The sequence below is a fragment of the Lathamus discolor genome, chromosome 2, assembly GCF_037157495.1.
Source record: "Lathamus discolor isolate bLatDis1 chromosome 2, bLatDis1.hap1, whole genome shotgun sequence".
Classification (NCBI taxonomy): Eukaryota; Metazoa; Chordata; class Aves; order Psittaciformes; family Psittacidae; genus Lathamus; species Lathamus discolor.
The window spans coordinates 64405754-64429192 of record NC_088885.1 but is presented as its reverse complement, the minus strand read 5'-3'; the positions used below and the strand labels follow the sequence as shown (position 1 = coordinate 64429192).

The 23439-nt window shown below is 36.4% G+C and overlaps 1 protein-coding gene across 6 annotated transcripts in view; it reads left to right on the top strand.

The window, feature by feature from the left end:
• Window positions 1-23439, top strand: part of CDKAL1 (CDK5 regulatory subunit associated protein 1 like 1) — a 394159-nt gene that overhangs the window by 255125 nt on the left and 115595 nt on the right. The window lies entirely within an intron of this gene.

The following is a 23439-nucleotide window of genomic DNA, read 5'->3' as shown; positions in this document are numbered from 1 at the left end:
CAAATAAAGCATTCTGAAAATTATGTTTTATACTTAAACTCCTATATATAGACTGCTTGAAGTTGATGTTATTGAAGTTTTCTTTAATGTGGCTTTTGAGCATTGTTTATTTTGTGTACTGGAGATGATCCAGCTCCAGCAAATGTGAATGGTTGGTTTTGTGGGGTTTTTTTTAAATAATAATTTTGTCCTGTAGCTGGTACGTTTATGTCAATATGGTAATACTCTAATCTTCCTTATGATTTCTAGGATAATTTCAAAATTACTTCCCTTAACAGAGCTAATTTTGAAAAATGAGTGTGTCCTCATGTCTTTACTTATGCTGACCTGAAGATGAAAGTTATTGACCTGCAAAGCTTTTGTAACTACAGTTAATAATTTAATATGCAAGGAAGTCTCTTCTTAGCTTTTAAAATCTGTTAGTGATGAATTTTGGTGGATACTTCTGTGCTGACTGCCCTAAAAATAGGTGTTTGGAGAGTTCTTTCTGTCACTTTGTTTAGCTGCTTTCTCTCTTTTTTTGTTTGGATTTTTTTTTCTTGTAGTTTTTTTTTTTTGTATGCTTGTTTTAATGAATTAAGGGGGTGGGGGAGTTGTACCTTTGACTCTTCAATTGCATTAAAATACTTGAACTTAAAGAATCAAATTTTCATGATCATTGAAAAATCCAGCAGTCTAGCTATGTAAGACATGTCATGGAAGAGCTGTATGGGAATTATGATACATAAGAGAGAAAAGCAAATTGAAACATTATAGAATCTGTTTTGCAAACTGTATGTGTAGCTTATAGGACATTCCTGTACATCTAGGACAACTCATGGAAATGGAGCTGCTTGTCTTCATACAGGTTGATTGGGCATTAATTTTCCACCCTGAACAATGCACATGAATTCTTGGCACTTAATTTTCATGTGACTGTGGGTCAGTTTTACTTTTTAATTGCAGATACGTTGTTTTCCCACGTATCTTCAGTGGGAAGTGCGTCAGTTTGTGTCTTAGCTGAAGTTACTCATTCCCTTCAGTAGTTTTAGCTTTGGCAGCTAATATCATAACAGCAGCTGGATTTTTGATAACGAAGTGTAGCTGGCACATGTTGGTGCAGATGAGAATTTATTAAATCATTCAGCGCTTGCCACGGAAAAGAGTGAATTACTTAATATCCAAATTTAAAACAGCTGGTCATTGAATATACAGTAATCTATGACATATGTCTTTTTCCACAGGTTTTTTGGTAGTGAACTTAACAAGGAAGAAATAATTGGTTTGCTGTCTTAATTTTAAAGAATAATAGAATTTATTTGTCCTGCTTATTAAGAAACTACCAATTTATCTAGTAGCTTCTGTTAGAAAAACAGTCTCCAAATATTAAGATGGAAAATTCTTTGTACCATATGGCAACAGGATGAGGAAGCTATGCAAGGCAAAGAAAGTGTTTTGGATATTCAGCATGTGCATGTCTGTAATATTCATTTTTTCTTTCCTTTGCATTTGAGAGCATAGTGTCTTCGTTTTTAGTCTCTGCTCTTGTGGCAGCAGCCAGCTATTACATTCCCATGCAGATATTCCTATAAAGATCTCGGCAAAAAAGTTTGCTGGGGCTTAACATTGCTACAGATAACTCCAGAGCCTTTAGCCAGAATAGCTAAAATTAAATGTGTTTGAACAACTTTAATGACCAAAAGGAATTATTTCCATCTTCCATGTATCAAAAAGAAAAAATAAAACAAAAGTAGAATCTCCTGTATCTTCTTTATCTATTGCTGGGGCCATGAAGTTATCTAGAAGCTTCCTATGCAAAATGTACAAGGTCTTATCTGTAGACTCCAAATGGTGCCTTTGTTTTTAAAATGACATCTGCTCTGATAGTATCTTCACCTAAAACTCTATTAAACCAATAATTTTATAGGCTGACCTGATGAAGAATGAAAGCCACACACACATCAAGGAATTACCTGTTATCAGTTAAGTGTTTGATGACTTGAGTTCAAATATATAAGTGAATAAAAATGAAGTACAGCAAATAAAAAATGAAGGGAAAAAGAACAAGAATGAGCCGTGTCATCTTTTTTGTTTTGGAACCCCAAAGATACCAAGCGATTCTCAAATCTTGCTTTTCTTAATCAAGCCAACAAAACAGTGGGACGTTTTTCTCCCAGAAGGAACAAATAGCTTTCCTTGCTCTGGAGAGCCTGGAGTGATTGCAGAAGTGTCTTTGATATTTTGCACTTTTTTTGCACTGAAATTTCAGTAAATTCAAGTACTTGGAAAAAACACTGTTGGGTAGTTGATACATCTGTAGATTAACTACTGACCTAATATGTGTGTATATATATTTATTGAGGATTTATTTGTGAACTAGTCTAGAAAGCAACAGCATAAAGGAAATGAGGATGCACTGATTAACTTAAGAGGTGATCCTGTAGAATTTGTACGTACTCTGTAGGGACTAGGGACTAGTGCGCTAGTCTGTTGTCTTTAGGGACTAACACAGTAGTCTGGCAGGACTATTGGCAAGACTGATTCTTGGATGAGGTATTAATTTCAGTGTGTTTGCAACTAAATACAGGATCTTTAGAAATTGCTGCTTAGCAAATTTAATCCAGAGATCAACTTAGTCTTGCATCAGAAAGTCTTTTAATTGTAGTGTCATTATATCAAAATGTGAGTTGTTTTTCAAGTGTTCTCAACTTTCAAGATTCAGCATAAATTATATTTCTGAAAGGCGATGTTTGTAGTTGCAAAAAGAGCAAGACTGCTTTAATTATCTCTAAGTTTTGAAACTTAATTCCCTGAAATTTACTTTTGCTGATAAAAGCAAACAATTGGAATATATTTTAGTTAAAGCAGCCTGAGATCTGAATGTCATATTATGTAGTTGCTTGAATAATCAGCAATGTGAATATGTACCCATTAAAAAATCCAGACTGGTAATGTCTTTTCCAAATAATCTTCTTTGCTGTTGTTGACCATGCTGTATGGTCTTACATTTCTGGTTTGTGAGGCAATTATGATGTTCATCAAAGTTTATATTAATATTTCCCTATTACTGCCACTTGATAAAAGAATTGTAAACCCACAATTTAGGCAAATAAGAAAGCAAGGAAATTTAGAGCTAGGCTGAATCATTATACCTTTCTGTTCTGGGAAATAGCATAATGCTGAGGAAAAGCTGGGCTTGCCTTGCAGTTTATTTTTGCTTGTGTTCTGTGATAGAAGCGTACTACTAATTGTGGGTGGCTGCTCCTGTTCGCTTGAGATTGTCTCATAATTCATAAACATCTAAGCTTTCCAATATCGTCTGAAAGCCAGCAAACTTGGGCTGCCAGAGGGCAGAGCCACGGCTCTGTTAGGCAGAAGGCTGTGCTCTTTTTTGCACTATTTCTTTCTTCTCCATAAAAGTCAGACTTTTACTAATAAGCCTGTCCTAGACTCTGTTACTTTTAGTGGTAATCCAAGCATTGATTTTTTTCAGCATATGTGGGTACATAATCATGTAGATACATGCAGTTGGAAAAAGAAAGTAAAAGACCAAAAGTAAATGAGTGCAGTGGAAAATAAATTACAAGCTTGCAAAGAGTTTATTCACAAAGGTGTAAATTTGAATTTTAGTTTCCCAGCAATTACAGACAAATGCTGAATGTTTGAAGAAACTGGAGATATTGTCCAAACTGAGAGAAGATGCTATATAGTCCTTTGGGACAGCTGGCTTCAGGGAGGCTCCCTTCTTCCCTGTTGCTTTACAAGTAAACCAGCAGATAGATGGTAACTTCAGCAGCTTCCTAGGCCACCTCTTAATTCTGTTTTCAGGGATTTGGGAAGATTCATCAGTGACTGTCTTTTGTTTCAGTTGATCTGCCTGACTTTTGTCTCTTGTTGCAGTGGCAGCCAGGCTGTATCTGTTTGCATGTTTAGACAGGCTGCTTCAAGCTAAAACTGTGACTGGGAGTAAGGTAGACTGAGCTACTGTCTTGTCCCAGTCATGCTTGATATTGACAGTAGTCTTAGTTTTTACAGCAATATTTACATGTCTGAATGAAACCTTTCATAATCTGCTTTCTCAATACAGTTTTGTCCAGTATGTTTCCATATGGCTGCTCTTTCCTCTCTGAGCAATTTCACAAGCAGTAATTTGTTTACCAGGTTCTTGTCTTCTGTTCTGACTTTGTTCTTACTCTGGGCATCATAACACGTAGCATAAAAGCTTATGTAGGCAATCAGCTCTTTATCATGGTCTTTTTCTGTATTTTTGTTGTACAAGTAAGTATCTTGCCATCCAGAAGTTTTCTGCGTGAAAAATTTCTCTGTTTTCTAATAGCTAATTTTTGACTGAAATAATGAACAGGTAAGAAATATCTTCCCAAAAGCATGTTTCTAAATACTATTGCTTGAACGATTATGAAAATCCAAATTTGCAACAGTAAATAATTTTCTTCTGAAAGATGTCCATATAGTAAGCTCCTGAATATTAAGTCCACATCGAAAGATGAACATCTAAACATGTCATCATTAAATTGCAGCTATTTCAGAAAATCTGCTATTTAGAAACTATCTCAGGTCTTATGGTGGTAGTATTGTCTTTATCACATTATCGTGCCAGTTACCTAAACTAAAATTTGAAAGCAATGAATAGAATAATGTAAAAATAACCATTTACTATTTTTATATACATTTTTCTATTCACTTTCAAAATGCAGGTAATTATGAAGTAGACTGTAGCAGCTCCCTCACTTTTTTTATACCATGAATGTATTTCATTTTCTTTCTGAAAATGCGCTTTTGTTTCTCAGGGAGAAATCGTTGAGCTCATTTTGCAGATGTGCAAATCGTGTCCCTAACAAACCGTGACAAGTCTTTCAGATTTAGGCTTTTTTGTAATGGGGTTTAGTACATCTGTTCTGTCAGTCTAAGTACTGCAATGCAAATGTCATCTGTTTAAAATCATTATGATATTTTCTGCTAAGAAATTGCTGAGTGTATTTGGTACTTATCTGTAATTTAATACCTCAGTCTCTAGACTCTTGTCTTTACTCTGTCATTTGTCTGCACTTGGGGTCTGACCTAATCACTTTACCAACTGTGTGTCTCTTTTTTTTGTCTTTTAAATTATTTGAGTGTTTTTTAAAAGTACTGAATTAGTAGCAAAAAACTGAAACATGGGGAGTTTTCACCAAACAGACATAGCACAAAAGCAGATTAAAGTTTGTGTCTAAACTTCACCCTAGGGATCGGTGGTGAAGTCTCTGGTGGCCTACAAGCTCCTTTTACTACTGAAATAGTTGGCTTTAGGTGTTGTGAAATTTCAAGTTGGGCTCATATAAAGCAGTTGCTAAATTTATAAGTCTTCCTAGCTTGCATTTGATTTGCAAGGTCATGGAAAGAGATATTAAGTAGGTGAGAAGTATCAAAGGTGCTCAACACTTGCAGATCCATTAATTTCATTAGGATATTTTTAATATTTAATGATCAACTACTAAAATTTAAAAAGTATGTTCTCCTTCAGTGTTAAATGGGGAGAGACAAACATCAGGCATTCCAGGGTAACTCTTCAGTTCTTTACTGTAACATTACTCCAGCCAAGCTGAATATCATTTTAGGAGGGCAGTCTTTCAATTTTGGCTTGTACAGCATTTGTTTGCCCTTTTCTCAGCCAATGCTACAGTACCCTTATTTTCTAGACATTCGGCTTTTCATTTTTTAGAATCTTCCAGAGCTACAAAAACTATTTACCTTGAAATAGTGTGACTTTTTTCTACTAGGAGCATTGTTTGTGTTCTCATTGTATGAGTTACTTGTTCTAAAAAGCATACAAATAATGGTATAATGGGTTATCCGAACTTTTGAAGACATTTTCATAAGAGTAGTTACTTACATTTTTACTTAGTCATGTACCCACAAGAGAGTTGGAAGTAAAGCCCTTGTAGCATATTTACACTAGATTTTTTATTAATAGCTCTAATGAATTTAAAAGACAAGCATCTTGTTCCCATAAGATGTAAAAAAAAAATAATAATTTGGTGTTTCACAGTTAAGCTCATCCTTGCTTACCTCTTTATTCCAATTGTTTCTTCCAGTCAACTGAATTCAGGTTTAAATGAGACAGAAAAATGTTGGGCCTGGAACTGTCACATAAAGAATGTGACTGAGTCAACTTGGAGGACTGTAGCACATGTTTTAGTATGGGTATAACTAATTAAAGGAAGTACAAAAATGGGAAATACAAAACAAAAAACCCCAAGCCAAGTCAGTGACTCTATAATATGTGTGGAAAACTAGTGCTAAAAGACCATGGGCCGATCTTTTCAACAGTTTACAGTACTCATTTTTCAGAAGCTGTCTTTCTTAAATAGGATCATACCTTTTTTGAGCAGGACACTTGGAGGTTCCATGCATGACATGGTAACAGTATTCTTTGTAATAAAAGAGCATTTTTTTTCTGGATATACATATCCTACAACTATAGTATGTTACCCAAATTCACAGTAAGAGCATGGCAGTAATTCCTATTTTCCTGTGGTTTACTCAATTATTGTACATCTGTCAGACTGTTGTTCATATGCTAATTACAGTTAGCCTGAGGATGTACACATGCAAATACTGAAGTCCAAATTGAGCCATGCAATGTGATGTTAACATAAAGTAATTCTAAATTTACAGGCTGCTTTGAAGATTAGATAGCACTAAATGTAGTCTCAACCTATTTTTTTTGGGGGGGGGGAGGTACTGTTTAGGGAATTATGATTTCAAAATTTCTATATGGTGTATATTTTTTTAATATGAAGTCTCTGCAGCTTCTTGAGCAGTTCTGTTCTGCATACTCTCCTGTTTAACCAGGATGTAAATGGTGCTCCTCTTTTACAGAATTTTCTTCTAAATAATAGGTATTTTTCTGGAAGGTTTCTGGCTCTCCTGTTACTGTTCCACTCCTGTAGTAGAAACTGGCAGGTGAAACCTGGAAGTGAAGTGCCCAGGGTGAGCACAGCTCTCTGAATGGAAGCTTTGTGGGCGCACAGGGCATTCACACTTTGGATGTTTTGAGGGCACAATACTGATGTATTGCCTTGGTAAAAATTGGAGGAATAATTTTTTAAATGGTTGCTGATTGATGCTGAATAATGATATACACACTTATTAAATGTAAAATTTACTTAGTCTTTTTATTATACTTGTTACAGGAACCGGCTTACTTATTAAGTAGAACTAATAAAGGTGCTCGGGTGATACTTTCTGTATGTAGTTATGGTTAGGCTTTCCCTTTTCTGGGCAGTCTTACGTTTTCTTGTGCAAAATCCAAATGAGAGTATTGTTAGATGGTCAAGTATGAATTAGTAAAGTGCGTCCGATTCTTAGTTTCTGAAGTGCAGCAAGATGGTATCTTTTTCCCTTCCCCCCTTGAGGACATGTGAATGTGGTTTTTTAGAAAGATCAAAAACATAGATTCTGTAGTATGGTTAAAAGGAAGGAATTGTAAGCATTATGCAGTATTAGAAATGAGTCATCTTAAAGCATTTAATATTTATAAATGCTTCTCTTTACTTAGATATATTGCTCTAGCATTTTAAAACAAAATAACTACAATCGCTACTTTTTCTCTATAATTGTGTTTCAACGTCTGGATCAGAACTTAGGATGGAAATGGGGGGGGCAGTCTCATTTGTTTTAAAAACAGGAATAACTTTAATTCGTGTTTATTTTCTTAATACTGATTTTACATGTAATTCTCAGTTTTAATTTGTTCCTGAATTTTTAAGCATATCCGAAGCATATGTTGAGATACTCAAGTATTTATTGTGTTAACATATTAGTGCATGTACAAATCCAAGATGCATCGTGTGTACATGTTGTAGTGCTCAGAAGTAAAAAGTTCTGATGAAGGTATCAAATTTTCAGATTTGATACATTAAAAGAAATTAAGTATTTGTTCATCTACATGTGTACACTTTTCTGATTTTTGGCATAGTACTAGGTATAAATGAATTTTATAAGCCTTATTGTTTTGATCCTGTAGAACAATATGCCCCAAAAAGGATTTTTGGTGAAGTCTGTAGTTGGCCACCTGTTAAGCACCTATTGAAGTTAGGTTTGTGTCAAGATTTCAGGGGAAATATGTTGGAAAGAATGATTGAAGAAAAAAAAATGCAATCCTTCTATAGCTGATCAGTACCTTTAATGGTTATTTTCTTTAACCCCCAAATGCTTAAATGAAGAAAACTAGTAAGTGGAAATAGGCAAAAGTTGTTAAACCTTTTTAAAATGTAGCTATACAACCAAAACACCATTACATGCAAGAGATACAGTAATTCTGCTACCTGTAAATTTTCCTATATACGTTCATCTGGGGACTGTGATACCAGTTACTTCAGGGAAGTTCAATTTTGTGTTCATGTTCATCTTATACTGGTCTGTAAATCGTATTCATGAGTTGATGATTCACCTCTTTATAAACAAAACAAAATTTTAGAGTTGTAAAATTCTTATTTATTACATGGCAAAGTATTTTCAAACCTGACATTTGAAATGGTTTGTGCATAGAAGCAGTGCCTATAGCAGATCAGATTTTATTTTCCACAAATGAATCACTTATCTCTTGCACTTGGAGGGGTTTTTTTTGTCTTTATATTTGCTTCTCATCATGATGTAGAACTCCCAGTTTGCTTAGTAGAAGAAATTGCCATAATACAGCTGTTAAATTACTTTATAACAGGAAGATGATGCTGCAAATATGGTCATAGGTAAAGGCACAAGAACCTATGTAGATTCATCTCAATCCACTTACCAGTAAATTGCTATCCAGATACAAGTTCAAGCTGGAAAATAAGTTATTGTGTTCAAACAGCTTACACACAGAAGTATATAAAGCCAGAGTGCTCTCTTTCCTCTTAAATCTGGAGAAAATATTTATTGGCAAAACCAGCGGTCTTAGAAATTGTCTTCTGGCTTGCTGCATCAGATGCCTCCCTGCTTGGCCTTGGAATGAGCCATGACCCTTAGCAGGCGAGATGGCAGCTAAGATCAGAGCACGATTCCTTGGAGACTTGCTGTCAGCTCTGGGGTAATAAGTTTTGGACATTACTAACCCCAACAGATTTGAATCAGTCTCCTACAAAAAGCTTTGTATTAAAAACAAATACCGATTTCTCTGAACTGTTTTATCTCTTTTGAAGGATTTTGTTGATTCACATTTCAGCATAAGCCTTCAACTTATTTACAGAGACGGTAAATGTGACATCTGAAAAACGGGTCCTGTGGTTGTAGCTCTACTGCTGGATGTGTGTGTGTTCCCCACAATAACTAGTCACAGTTACTTTTTAGTGAAAAAAAAAAAAAAAAAGGAAATCTGCTGTCTGTCAGGGGCTGGCTCTTTTCAAGACTGTGGAGACGCATGAGGATGGACTATAGGTTAGGTTTGAATGATAGCCTGACATGATTTCTCTTCAGTAGTGGGATGGCTGCTCCCACACTGCTGACTTAATTTTATGGGAGTACTTGACTCATACTCACTTCTAAAAGCTGCTAAAGCAGCCAGCTGGACTCTGAAGTGTAGCCAGCAAACTATTTATCCATGTGGCGTATTCTCTTGGACCTCCCCCACCTCTGTTAGACATCATACCTAGAAACACTGGTTTTAACACTGGGCACTTGAAGCACCAGACTTCTGTTTCATTTCATCTACAGCTGTCACTTGTTATGTACCCACATACTTTGGAATGGAGGAAAATAAAATCTATTTTGCTTAGTTGTATTAATTTCAGTTTGTAATTGTGTGATTGTAAAATCCTAACAGCTGGCGGAAAATGTAACAATGGAGATTCATCTTTTTTAATAGTATGACACTTTAAAATGTTTATTGTTTCAAAACCAGAGCAGGAAAACAGAGTTTCTGTTAAATCTCCTTTTCATCTTTCCTTCCTTCCTGTTTCCTTAAGTACTTGATACCTTCCTTGAAATAGTTCTTGTACTAGGCTGTTACCACTATGTGGTATTTTGTAGTAGTAACGTATTTTACAGTAAGCCAAGACCAACAGCTTGGGAGTTTTGCCATGGCGCTGTATCAGCTACTGGGGTCTGAATTTGAGTCTGAAACTTACTCTCTGTATAGTTTATTATGATCTTATGTGATAATTAGAATAGGTGGAGGACACAAGCAAAAGAAAACTGGAATTTAAATACACTAAATTGAAAAATGCATGAGGTGATTTGTTTGGGTTTTGTTTTGTTCCTTTTTAGGTTTTGGTGGTTTTGTTTGTTTGGGTTGTTTGGCTCATTTGTTTTTGTTTTTTGGGGAGGGGAAGTTGTTTGCTTGTTTTGTGGCTGCATTTAATAAGTATATTAGATATGCCTTAATTTTGTGTGTGCCGTTATATAAAATGAACACTATGGGGTGCAGCAGTGCATTGCAATTTAAATGTGAGAGAGAAGTTTTCTTTAACCAATATAGTTATCAGCAGAAATATGTTTAAAATAATTTGTAAATTAAACCCTGTGGAGTAAGGAACTAATCTAAATTTGGGGCATCACCCAGGACATTGATTCACTTAGTTGTAGTTGAACGTCTATACATTTGACTGTGGTCACAAATTATGAATTTCAACACAGCAGTAATATTAACAGTGCCTCAAGTTCTTCTAAAACTAGAAGAAGGGAAACATATTTCGGAAATCTGATCCTCAGTCCAGAAGTTTCTGTAATAAAACTTCAAAAGCTGGCTTGAAATGTTAAAGTATATTTATTTAAATCACTAAAATAGATATTACCTAAAATAATTTTCTGTATCTTTCAAATAAGAGGAGACATTTTCTAGCCCTAATTTGCAGAGCACTGTTTTGTATGGCAGAGCACTATTTCAGCATTGACAACCTCGTGTAATTGGAGCCAAATATTTTTGTGAGTTCATTCCACTTTCTAATCTCTGTTGTTCACACACACCACAGAAAAGGGAAACAAAGTTTAAAATATTTGGCTTTTTAATTTTATTTATTTATCTGCTTTTCTTATACATTTTAACTTGTATTCCTGCATGTGGATATTATCTTCCCTTAGTTTTTGTGATAGGGCCTGTGCAACTATAAGTAGGTACCCAGGAGACTGTTGAGAGTCAAGGTTCACACAGCAGAAGGTAATTTTAACCTTGTATTCTCCCATGGGCACATGCCTGTGATCCCTCGACAGCTAACATTAATTAGAAATTAGCGGGGAGCAATTGTGCTTTCCCTGGAGAATTGTTTTTAGCAAAAACTTAAGATGAAAGAAAATGAGAAGCTATGTTACTGCCACTCATTTGGATCATTTCCTTGCCTCCTTATGATGGTAAATGATCATTGAGTACTTGTTAAACTCCTGAACAAAAAAACTGCTACAGCTGTTTTTTTCCAGCATTTTGCTGAAATACAACTACTTTCCTATCTTTTAAGGTGACTTTGTATTAACCCCTCTCAGCACATATAATCTAAGCAGAATAGATGTTGAACTTTACAGTGTAATTTTCAATATTCTTTGTCTTAATAAGCAGGATAGTCCTAACTCTGAATACAAGCTGGTTTAAAAACAGTACTGTTAATTAAGTATATACCTAATTCATCCTGTCTGCTCTAAAAGTGGTAACCAGCTACCTACCAGTGTTATATCAAGTTTTCTCTGTATTAGATTTAGTTTTTAATGTGAAGCAGGGTTACTATATACCAGTAATAAGACCTTACGAAAATTACAGCTACATGAATAAAAACAATTCATGCAAATTGAAAGAGTTCCCAACCTATGGATTCACAATAAAAATCAGAAATACAGGATACATGGAAAATATTACATACAATGAAGAGAAGTTTACAAGTATGGCTTAGTTCAAAATCCAGTCAACACTGTAAAAACTTATAATGAATTATATAATTTTATCATTAATAATTGAATTTTGATACATTTGCCTTTCCAGATGACTCTGGATTTATGACACAGCATATCTCCTTCCCCCCAGCACTGCAGGAGGATTAGAAATGGGGGTTTCGTCAGTTCATCACATGTTATTGCTGCTGCTCCTTCCTCTCAGGGGGAGAACTTCTCACGCTCTTACCCTGCTGCAGTGTGGGGTCTCTCCTTTGGGAGACAGTCATCCACAAACTTCTCTGTGAGTCTTTCCCACAGGCTACAGTTCTTCATGAACTGCTCAGGCTAGGTCGTTTCCACAAGGGTGCACTCCTTCAGGAACAGACTGCTCCAGCGTGGGCTTCCCACAGAGTCACAGCCTCCTTCAGGCATTCCCCCTGCTCTGATGTGGGGTCCTCCATGGATTGCAAGTGATTGTCTGCTCCGCCATGGCCCTCTGTGGGCCGCAGGGGCACAGCCTGCCTCACCATAGTCTGCACCATGGGCTGCAGGGGAATCTGTTCTCTGGTGCCTTGAGCACATCCTCCTCCTGATGTTGACTTCCCTGCCTCAGTGACCTTGATGTCTTCAGAGCTGTTTCTCTTGCGTATTCTCACTCCTCTCTTCCAGCTGCAACTGCTCCGGCACAGTAAACTTCTTTCCCTTACTTATATTATCCCAGGGCTGATGGGCCCAGCCTTGGCCAGCGATGGGTCTGTCTTGGAGCCATCTGGCATTGGCTCCATTGGACACAGGGGAAGCTTCTGGCAGCTTCTCACAGAAGCCACTCACCCCTGTACCCTCCCTGCTACCAAAACCTTGCCACACAAATTCAGTTCACATTTCTGCAGGGAAAAAAAAAAAAATCCTTATTGCCCTTTATCATAACCTGCTTTGGACCTGGGTGAACAGAATAGTTAATGCTTTGCCAGAGCATTTCAGAATGCTGTACAAAGAGAATATTTGAGATGTCTGGGGTTTGTCTTCAATTATAACGTAAAATCAGACATGATTGTGTTAAGATTTATGTTCCTCATTGGTTTATGTCTTTAATATTCTGTGGAATTATGTGGTAAGAAGTTATAACATGATTTTGTGCTATTGGCTACCTAAGATTACTTAGTCATATTTTCTACAGAATGGAAAAGTATTTGAGGTATTTTGAAGGCTTTCATCATTACAAGAATAGCAGAAGCTGAAGTCTGTCTTTGAACATATGTTTTTCCAAAATACAGCTTTTACTTGACAGTATTAAAGTACGGTAATTATCACATTGAGATAATATTTTCATGTTTTCATTAATAATGCAAATAAACATTTTTTTTTTTCCCCAAAGAAAATGTTCAGCTCATTGTTAAAAAAAAAAAAAAAAATTGTTTCATTGATTAAACGTGCATTCAGACTGCGATTATGCAACCGTAGTGGCTGGAGATCTGTTGTTCTTTTTTGTAGTGGCATCTGTAGGGGATATGCTCCAAGCCCTCTGTCCATTGCATAGAGTTTGCACAGGAATTAACTGTTCTTCTAATTTGACTTCTGGTGAAGGTAGAGTATCCTGCTTTCCCTTGCTAACTCTATTGTGAAAAGTTGGTTCACATTTGCTTCAAGTCCTCATCTAATACCGTTGATGAATTCTTTTTTATTAGTTTACCCTTTCACTTTTAAAGATCTAGCTTGAGGATTGTCCTCTGACATGCTGGGTTTGATTTTCCTTGAAACAAGAATATCATTTCTGACCTGGTGTAGATCTGACTTTTCCTGTTTGCCTCAAAGTGCTTGTTTTCATTTTCTGGTAGACATTGCTTTATTCATAAAGAAGTTTCCTTTACTTTCCGAGAGAAAACCACATTGCATCTAAATATTCTATTTTTCTGATAATTGAGCCCTAAACCAGAGATTACTCACAATGCCATTTTCAGAGTGTTTGCTTGCTAACTTCAGTGTGGGGTTTTTGTTGAGGAAATCGCCCACAGTCAAAGTTGCTCAATTACTTCAGTAGCACCTACATTGTCTCCACAGAAATGGAAACTTGACGGCCTTGGTGAGGCGCAACCCCGGGTATGTTTACATGATGCATACTGCTGCCCAGTTCCTGAGACCTGAAGAAGGCCCAAGGAAGTGTTTTCACAATGGGAAATAGTATCTTTGGAAGTCTGATAGATACTCGTAACCCTTAGGTATACTGAGATCCCGTTGTTGGACACTACAGGCTGCAATACAAAATTACCCTTTTCATTAAAACTAGTTTGTTCTGGAATGATTAGCTCATTCCAGAGAATCAGCTAATGATTTTTAATGAGAATGAGAAATGTTTTTTAAACCTTGTACCTTTCTATCTACCTGTCCACAAGTACAATGGATTTTAGGCCTTTCAGTATCTTTTCGAAGTTCATTGCCATCCCTGTCTGTGAAGATAGCTTGGAAAGTAGAAGGGGTGTTGTGCTCTAATGGTTGATTCTCCTTTTGTTGTTGTTCACCATAAAGGCAAGGTAGCCCATGTCGCCTTTCTGAAGTCCTTTTCCAATGTCATTTCCAACTTTCAATTATTTTAGTAAAGACAATGTGCCTCATTTTTTTTCTTAAACCTCATGCATTCCTTTACAGATGCTTCTTTTCCATCCTGCCTGCACATTACCTTCTGTGTGTTTTCATTTTCAAAGAGCAGTCCCCTGAACTCCTTGTATCCAGTGATGAAGAGTTCAGAGAGGTTATCAGACTTCTCAGAGTCTCACGGTAGATGAAAGGAATATTACGAAGTTATGAGTAAGGATCACATGCTTCTTTAACAGCTCCTTCTGATAGACCTTATGCCACTATGCTCTGCATCACACTTTAGTATTTTTTATATGCAAAGTGGACACTTGGAGCTTCACTTACATCTTTGCTAAGTGCCACCATATTGAGGAGGCTGCCTAGAAGAAAGCTGTATTTGCCATAGTTCTCTTTCATTCTTGGTTCTTTCAGAGGCTTGTGTGCTTTTCTTCAGATTTTCCATATTCTTGGATTATCAACAGGCAATTGAGTTGGAGAGATTATTTACTTACCCGTAACTGTTTTTACTTTGAGATATCTGTCTATGCATTTAACCCTTCAGTTTAGTTGTGTTTTTCAGAATTAAGTCTAGTCTGTGGATTCTGTCTTTGAATAGTTAATCACGTTGTTACTAAATGAACTACTGACTGAAAGAGGTAGGATGGCTTGAAGGATGTGCCTCTGAACGCTGTTGCTGTAATAAACATAGAGTGCTTGCATATACCACTGTGTGATTACATGTAGATAACTGATCTTCTCTGAAGTGGTGTATAGGTAGATAACTGGTCTTTGTCTTCACCCTAGAACCTGTCTGCTTTGTAATTTTTTTACTAACAGCCATGCAAATGCTAAAGAGGTAGTATTTTTGGTTTGTTTTCAATATTCAGTTTTCCCCTTAAGGGTAAAGTACTGACGTTTAAGCCTATTTTTAGCCTGAAAACTAAGGTAACTTCTGCAAGAAAACACAAGCATCTAGAAATTGATAATTAAAAATGAAATAAATATTTTCAAGTGGTGTTCTTTTCTGCTAAGGTAAACCCAATAAAAAACATTAGTGAGATGCTTAACTACTGTATCTTCCCCTCAACTGTAAATCTAACCTACTTGAATTCCTGGAATTTCAGTACTGGAACTGAAACTGGGAGAAGGGGGGTGGTGTGAGTTATAAAGGCTTACAAGAGTTCCATTAATTGACTCAAAAGTCACATCAATAAATAATTTCTAGAGATATTTGGGTTTTTTTTCTGCCTATGCAAAACATTTCTGTACCTCCAACCCACAGGAAATAAGCATTTTCAGAATGCTGGTACATAGATGGCAGCTTTGCATTAGTTGCTCAATATTCTCTACATAATAAATGAGCTTAAATTGCATGAGATACAGCTTGTTTCATCCTCAGTGATCCTAATTTGCCACTTCCCTTAAACCTCTTTTCATACTGTATCTTCTGTTTTTCTCCAAGCTGAAAAGTCAGCGTCCATATTAGGCCCCACCAAGTTATACCTAGACACTTGATTTCAGCTTAGGAATTGACAGTGTTTACACAAAGGTTGTGAGTAGTTAATTTTTCTGCCTAAGAATTCATCTCTTGTGTTGGTATTGCAGAGACGAAAGGGTACCGTTTTGCTTGGCAGGAATTTGGAAGGCTTTCCAGGTTCCTTAACTAATGCCTGAAGACCATTGTGGAACATTATGTGATTTGATAAAATTGATTTCAGTAATATGGTCTGAATGCAAACACTCCTGTTTCCACTGAATTGATTTGATTCTGTTTTTGCTTTCTACTGCCTCTGTATCATAGCATGCATATTTTATAAAATTATTCATAACATTTAAGTAGACTTAAATGAGGAGAGTCCATGGTAACTATTGACCTTGTATTCAGCTTGTGAAATTGAATATGTATAATCACCATTTATTTGAAACATTTTTCAGGTCTTTCATTATTTATTTAGTTTAGTTCTGCAGCTCAAGCCTGCTTCAGCAGTAGCGAGTGAGAAGTTTGTCGGAATCTGTTTTGGGGAGGTGTTTTTTTCCTCCTGCAAATTGTAATATTCTCCGATTAGAGTATTGGGAACCTCAAAAATGGCATTTCTCTCATCTCCGTCAGTCTTGCTATCCAGATATTGTTTGTTTCTGTAGTTGTCTCTTTAGTAATAAAAGTTTTCCATTTTTTCCTTTGTCAGAACTATCAGATTTTCTATATTTGTCTGAGGACACCACTGATGTCCTTTTATAATAATGTTTTTAGAGGTTTTCAGTTCTTTTCCAGCTGTTGTGTAAAATTTCAGGAGTATTCCTTTTTTGAATTTTACCAGCTCTTGGGGGATTTCCTAAAGTTTGTAGTTTTCCTCGGTATAAGATTGATGCCACTTCTTGATCAATTCTCTTGCTCCATGCTGATTCTCATTGCCTTTGTAATAGTAATCACCCTCCCTAATCTTCTAATTGTGAGAGCCTCAGTGACTCTGCTGGGTTTCTCTGGCTTCATGTACCAGGTCTTTTATGTCTTAACATTTCAAGATACAAGAAAATCAGTTTCCCTTAATCTTCAGATATTGCTCCTGTGCTTTGAATTAAGATGGTAGACTCAATTGATAGTGATCCTGTCTCTTACCTGATTACATATATTCATATATGAGAAAATAAGTTATTCTTCTCAGCTCCATCTTTATTCATCTTCCACTGCTATTAAATTTACCTTGAAAACTTACTCCCTAAATAAAATTTTCATGCATTATCTATTCTGATGGTTTAGTGATGTCCAAGAGTTTTTTTGCCATAATTGGAATACTGTCATATCTTTGAATTCTTCATATAACATGTCTAATTTTGTCTGTGATGTTTCTTTAGTGATACCAGTATGTTGTTGATTTTTCTGCTAATTCTCTTTTAACCTTCAGTTGTAGGTTAGTTCTCTGATAGGTCAAATCAGGTAACTGCTCACAACGTCAAATTTCCTTAATTATTTCACCACAGTACGAATTTGCTAACTTTAAAAGATTAATTTTCTGCCTGGTTTACTCCTTTAAAATGTGGTAATACATTTACGCTGTGTCTGCTCTTCAGTGTAATGGCAGACATCTGACACAAGCCCAGAATGTTTCAGTTGCCCACCTTCCAATCTTCTGTTTAAATAGCTGGCGTGGATTGATATATCTTTTCCAAACTTCTAAACTTTATGTGGACTTCATGAGGGAAGTCCATGCTTTTCGAGGGATAAAAGCTAGTAAACATATATCTCTATTCATATTGACATGCAGTATTCCTCTTACATTTCAGTTTTGGATTGTCCCATTTAAGGAGTCAATCTTTAGACAGCAAAGCTAGTAAACATATATCTCTATTCATATTGACATGCAGTATTCCTCTTACATTTCAGTTTTGGATTGTCCCATTTAAGGAGTCAATCTTTAGACAGCAAAGCTACTGCTCAAATGACTTTGATACTTGTGGCTGCTTATAACCTGTCACAGTCCTTCAAAAAAGAGGCACCTGAACTTACACATGTTCAACAGTCCTTCATTTTATGTAAAGATTTTGACCATGACAAAATATACTCTGGTCCTGCTGATGACATTGTAAACCATGCTACCTGTACTTTTTAAGGCATCTGGAAGTTACTGACACACTGAAAGTGAAATAGTTCACTGAACCGAATAGAGAGAAATGGGTAAGAGGATTCCTGAGGCAACAGCATCTATTGAATTTGTATCATTTTACTTTGTTATTGTCGAAGTAACAGTCTACATCTAAAATATCATATTTTCCTTATTTTCCTTATGATGACCTGTATGTGTTCTTCTGTGTGTGCATGTTGGGATTTGAACTTTCTTTAAAACCTTTCAAGGAACATATGTATTATTTACTTCCAGTGCCCCAAAGTGCTAAACGGATTTTGTCTCTTGCAGGGAAAAGTTCTTAAGTTATTGACATTTCTAGACAAAGGAAACTGTTTGCAAAGTGCTAAGGACAAAAAGTGCTTGAGACCCTGGTCAGTTGAGACCATCTTTCTGAAAGGTGGACTAGGAGCTGTTTTCCTGGTGATTTTGCTTTTTCTACCCAACATCCTCAACTGCATTGCAGACTAAGCCAGTTTCTCCATTTGGAAGTGAAGCTACAATATTTTGCTCAAAATTATGTTTTTCTGACTGATACATAAATTGTATCTGGGACAGGACTGTCCCATAACAGTAAAATACTAATTCATGAGAGTAAATTTAAGGGAGTCTCTTATATTCTCAACTCACCTGCTGTTTGAGTGTATCTGAGAACAAACCAGATACTTCTCACCCTCATACTGTTCCCTTCCAGTTAGATGAGTGGACTGTGCTTGCTCATAAGAATTGATATTGTTTCTACAGTGATTTCTTTAAATGACTGTTGGAATAAGAATATAACATGAATGAGACAGAGTGATGTACAGACCATATTTGTTGTGCGCTGTCACTAGTGATACCCATTAACTCAACAGTCATGTCCAGTTATTTCTGTATATTGTTGCTATTATTTTTTTACATGAATGAGTAATTCCTTATACATACTTACTTTGGAAGATTTGCTTCATAATTTCTTTAAACTAATTCTTGCAAGGTAAAATCTCTGTTCCCAGTGATCCAGTGCACCACATTGTGCTGATTTGGAATATAATTTAAACTATTTTATCACACTTACATTAGTAAAATACACTGGATATCTTTGGAGAAATGGGTTTTGACTTAATAAGGAAATAGCTTTGCATGTCTGAAATGTAACTTCTGAAAATTTAATTCTGAAGCCATATAGGTTTGTGTTTCAAGCATATCATAGTGATTGTGTCACACTTTGTTTTGAAGTTTAAGACCATATTGTCCCATTTGGCAGTGTAGCATGGAGTAAAACCAAAAAACTTTGAAGCTACGTGATAGGAGCTCTGAATCCTTTTGGTGTGTGAAGGGTGCGTACATGGAATTTTAAACCAAATACTACACTTACAACTGAGAAATTTGTTACTCAAATTTGCTTTTTCTGCTGTTCACAGAAGCAGTAGTTCCGTATACAATCGTTATCATATACAAATATTGCTCCTTCAGGAAAAAAAAGTGTTAGATCAGTGATAGTGATAATTTTTGCCATAGCATATATTCCTTTTATAAATCCATAGATTTCAAGCCTGTCTGGAAACCTAGTTCAGTTCCCTACGTACTCTTTGAAGCTGCTAGTCCTGAAAGCTATCTTAAGAAACAGGTATCAAGTCTGCAGTTATGAAAATCTCTGAATGTAAGGATGCAGAATTATAGCTATAATAACATCACTATCCAAAATACTGTTTTGTTTTGCTCTTTTTCTATTCTGTTCTTAATTTCAAAGTCCATCCTCTTAAACATCAAATTAACTTTGTACACCAGTAGTCATTGCTTTCATATTCAGACATTCAAAGCCTGTTGTTTTCAGAGGTAGTTATGTCCTATTAAGCAGAAAACATCTCTAAAAACTGGATCATTTTCATTTCATGAGGGATCCTGTCTTTGAAAAATTTGCATTTAGGAATGTATAGCAAAGTACAGCAAAAACTGTCTTGTTTAAAACTGCAGCACTTCTTAGATACAGTAAGGGTTTTGTGTTTTAAATGTCTCTGGCTAGTATTCAGGAATACAGCTGTTAGAACTTTGCCACAGATGACCTGCCTGCTGCTCTATCACTGTTGAATCTATGGTTCTGGTATTTAATCACAACATCTTTTGTAAGTGTTGTGTTGATTAGGATGTAGCCTGTATGTTGCTGTGTTTCATTAGGTACTTAGAAAATGGAGTGGAGATTATGTTAAATTTAGTGCGCATCATGCGTGTGTTGTTAACTGCTGTTTCCTTCGCAACCTTGATCCTTCCCATGTAGCTGTTTGCAACTGAAAAACTTTTCCTGTGATGATTTCTCACAAAGGAATAGGACACCAGAAAATCCAGCCAAATTGTATAGCTTGCGATGTGACAGAATTATGTCTCTCTTAAATCTGTCAGCTGTTTTGGGGTAACTCTTTGCAGCTGAGCATGTTCAAGGTGTTTAACACCAGGGTGGACAGGGCCTTAAGCAACCTGGTCTGGTGGAAGATGCCTACTTGCAACTAGGTGATCTTTAAGGTCCCTTCCATCCTAAACCATTCTACAATTCCTCAAAATCTGCTGTGCCTTAATGTCAGTCTTACCAGGTGCCATTTTCTTTCTCTCTGCTGCAGAAGTTCTTAGTATAAATAATCTTGAACCAAAACTTTGAAATAAAGCATCTGGCTCAATGACAGTTTTTGTTCTCCATTTGCTTCCTTGATCCATTTTTGGTTCTGCTTCAGACAGAAATCTTAAATTCTCTGTTAAAGTCTTGCACCTTCTCGTACAACCCATCTTTTGACTTCTGTACCCCCTTACTCCACATTGCTCTCTTTGGCCTGTTTTTGAAACATGCTGGGCCTCCTTTTTGTAGCCACTTCTAGCTTATTTATTTTATAAAACTTCACCTAGTCAGCGTGTTTCTGCAAGGAGTTATTCACTTCCGTCAAATTCATACCTTAAGTGGAAATAATTTAATAGGGAGAAGGTATTGCTCCTCAACTATTTAACATCCAGCTGAAGTCAGCTGCAGTCCTTGATTTTTTTGACGTGGCATTTCTGCTCAGCTTTATGTTTGAGATGACATATTCATTGATCAGTCTCTTTTAATTACTGTTTTTCTGAGTTTATATTCAGTAATCACTCAGAGTTGGAGGCTGATACTGATTTAAAGAAGGTGTAGATAACACAAGTAATCCCGAGTTTCTCATATGAAGCAGAGTGGGACTCAATGTAGTGTTTGTGGAGGAGATAATTTATTTTCTCCATGTTCAGTTTGGCAGATTCTGTTTTCCCATAGCAGGGGAAAGCAGTAGTACGAGTCCTCTTTTCCTGAATTTTAACACTGATCATATTGGCAAGGGTTTTTTACCAGTTTGTCCCTGTTGCAGACTCTGCTGTCAGGGTAGATTTCAGAGCATGGCTTTCATAAAGGTAGTGTATTTTAATGATTTGGGGATGTAATATTTCTCTAGGTGCGGACTGTTTACCATTGCTGTACTTGCATTTTCTTATAGATGAGCAACTGTCTTTGGCATTTCTGTCTTGTCCCTTACCTTGTGTAAGGTCCATTACCTTTTACTACCTGCTTACTAGTAAACAAGTGAACGCAAACCTGAAAGAAAAATTTTAAAAACAGACCGTTTATCTCTATTCTACACATACTTTAAGAGATTTTTGTCTCATTGTGCCTGTATTGTTAAATGCTGTCAACACCCCTCTCAGAATGGGAAATGTTACTTTGAAGACTGACAGATTATCAGAGGTCTGACAGATCTGTCACACAAAGGAAATTAAGGACTCTTCAGTTTGGAAAAGTGCTAATTGAGAGAGACTAGAACGGAGGTCAATAAAGTCATGAAGAATACTGAGAAGGTGAGCAGAGTTGTTACTGTCTCTCCCAGCATAACCATTAGGGAACATGAAGTAGAATTAGCAGGTGGCAGGCTCAGGAGAGAGAGACTATTTTGTATCAAGTGGTTACAATATGGAGAAGGTTAGATTCAAGGGCAGTCTGGACAAGTTAATGGAGGAGAAGTCCATCAGAGGCTGCTGGTTACAAAAACACCTCTGATGAAATCTAGTTGTTGGAAGGAGGAAGGCACTCTGGACTCTATGTTTACATGCCTCAATGAGCTTCTACCATGGCTCATTGCTAGCAGTAGACTACTAGTGTAGGTGGACCTTTGGTCTGATGTGTCTTATCTCAAGGTCCCTGAAACATTACAGGATTGTAGATTATAGAGGGGCAAAACCACAAGTTCAGAATGATTTTTTTTTTTTTTTCAATTAGCATTTGTTAATGGCACACTGCTTGCAATTTTTTCATTTGGTTTCATCATGCCAAAAAGGCATGTTAATCATTTTGTTTTATATGCTTGATTTCTGTGTCAGAGTGAAGAGCTAAATGACTGTCACTGAAACAGACGTGGATGGGTCCTCAGAGCCCAAGACATTAGTATTGGTGATAAGCATTGTGTCAGGCTGAGAAAAAGTATATAATGTTCTCAGCTACTCATGGCTGAGATCCTATTATTTCTGACCATGCCTGACAGCTCTAATGCTGAACAGTGAAGGGTCACAGAAAATTAGTGTAATTTCAGTGGCTGCTTTAGTGCAGCAAACATTAAGTTGGTTCCCAAGAACAGTTCCCTGGTGCAATCCTTAATAAATTCAAACTTTATTTTTAGTGATGACCTTTAGTAATGCGAGCCTTGATCCATTGAGATGCTGTTCACTTTTGATGCATCTCCAAATCCCTTTTTTATGCATTTTAAATCAACACACGCTTATTCTGAATTTATGCGTGTGGATAGACTGAGAGATGTAATTTAAACACATCTGTTCAAATATGCATTTCAGATCAACTTGGTGCCGGTTCTCATAATACGGCTGAGTTTTTGACGGGTATTATATCCCTAAAGTACACAGCAGATGGTATTTATTAGAGATTGAATGGAAATGAAGTTTAAGGATGTTGAGTTTTTTGTCTTAAGTCGCTCATTTTTTAATCATAAAACAATAATGATCTGAAGTTATAAATCTGTAATGAAGTTCTGTAAAATGTTTCATATTTATGAGACAAGTAAAACACCTTATATTTGAACAAAGTCCAAGCTGTAACTGTTTGGGTTGTTTGTGGGTTTTTTTAAGAAAATTGATAACTGGAAGTATTATAATCTTTCTTATAAAACATTTGGGCTGCATCTGGTAGGAACTGTAGAAACATCCACTGTAATTGTTTAGAGAGAGTAAAACTGTGTGTACTCTTTCATCCTCAGGCAGTGAGCCTTGCTAATTATGAAATAGACTTTTTATCTAGGTCACTATTCCCCGACAACAAGGACAGACCCAGTCCCTACTTGCACAGGGTGCCCCATACCTGTACCTTCTCAAGTTGAGTTCTGTGAATCAGGTCTCCTTAGCTGTCTCCAGGTGTTCAGCCCAGTTTCTGAAAGAGCTGGTCTGGGGGCAG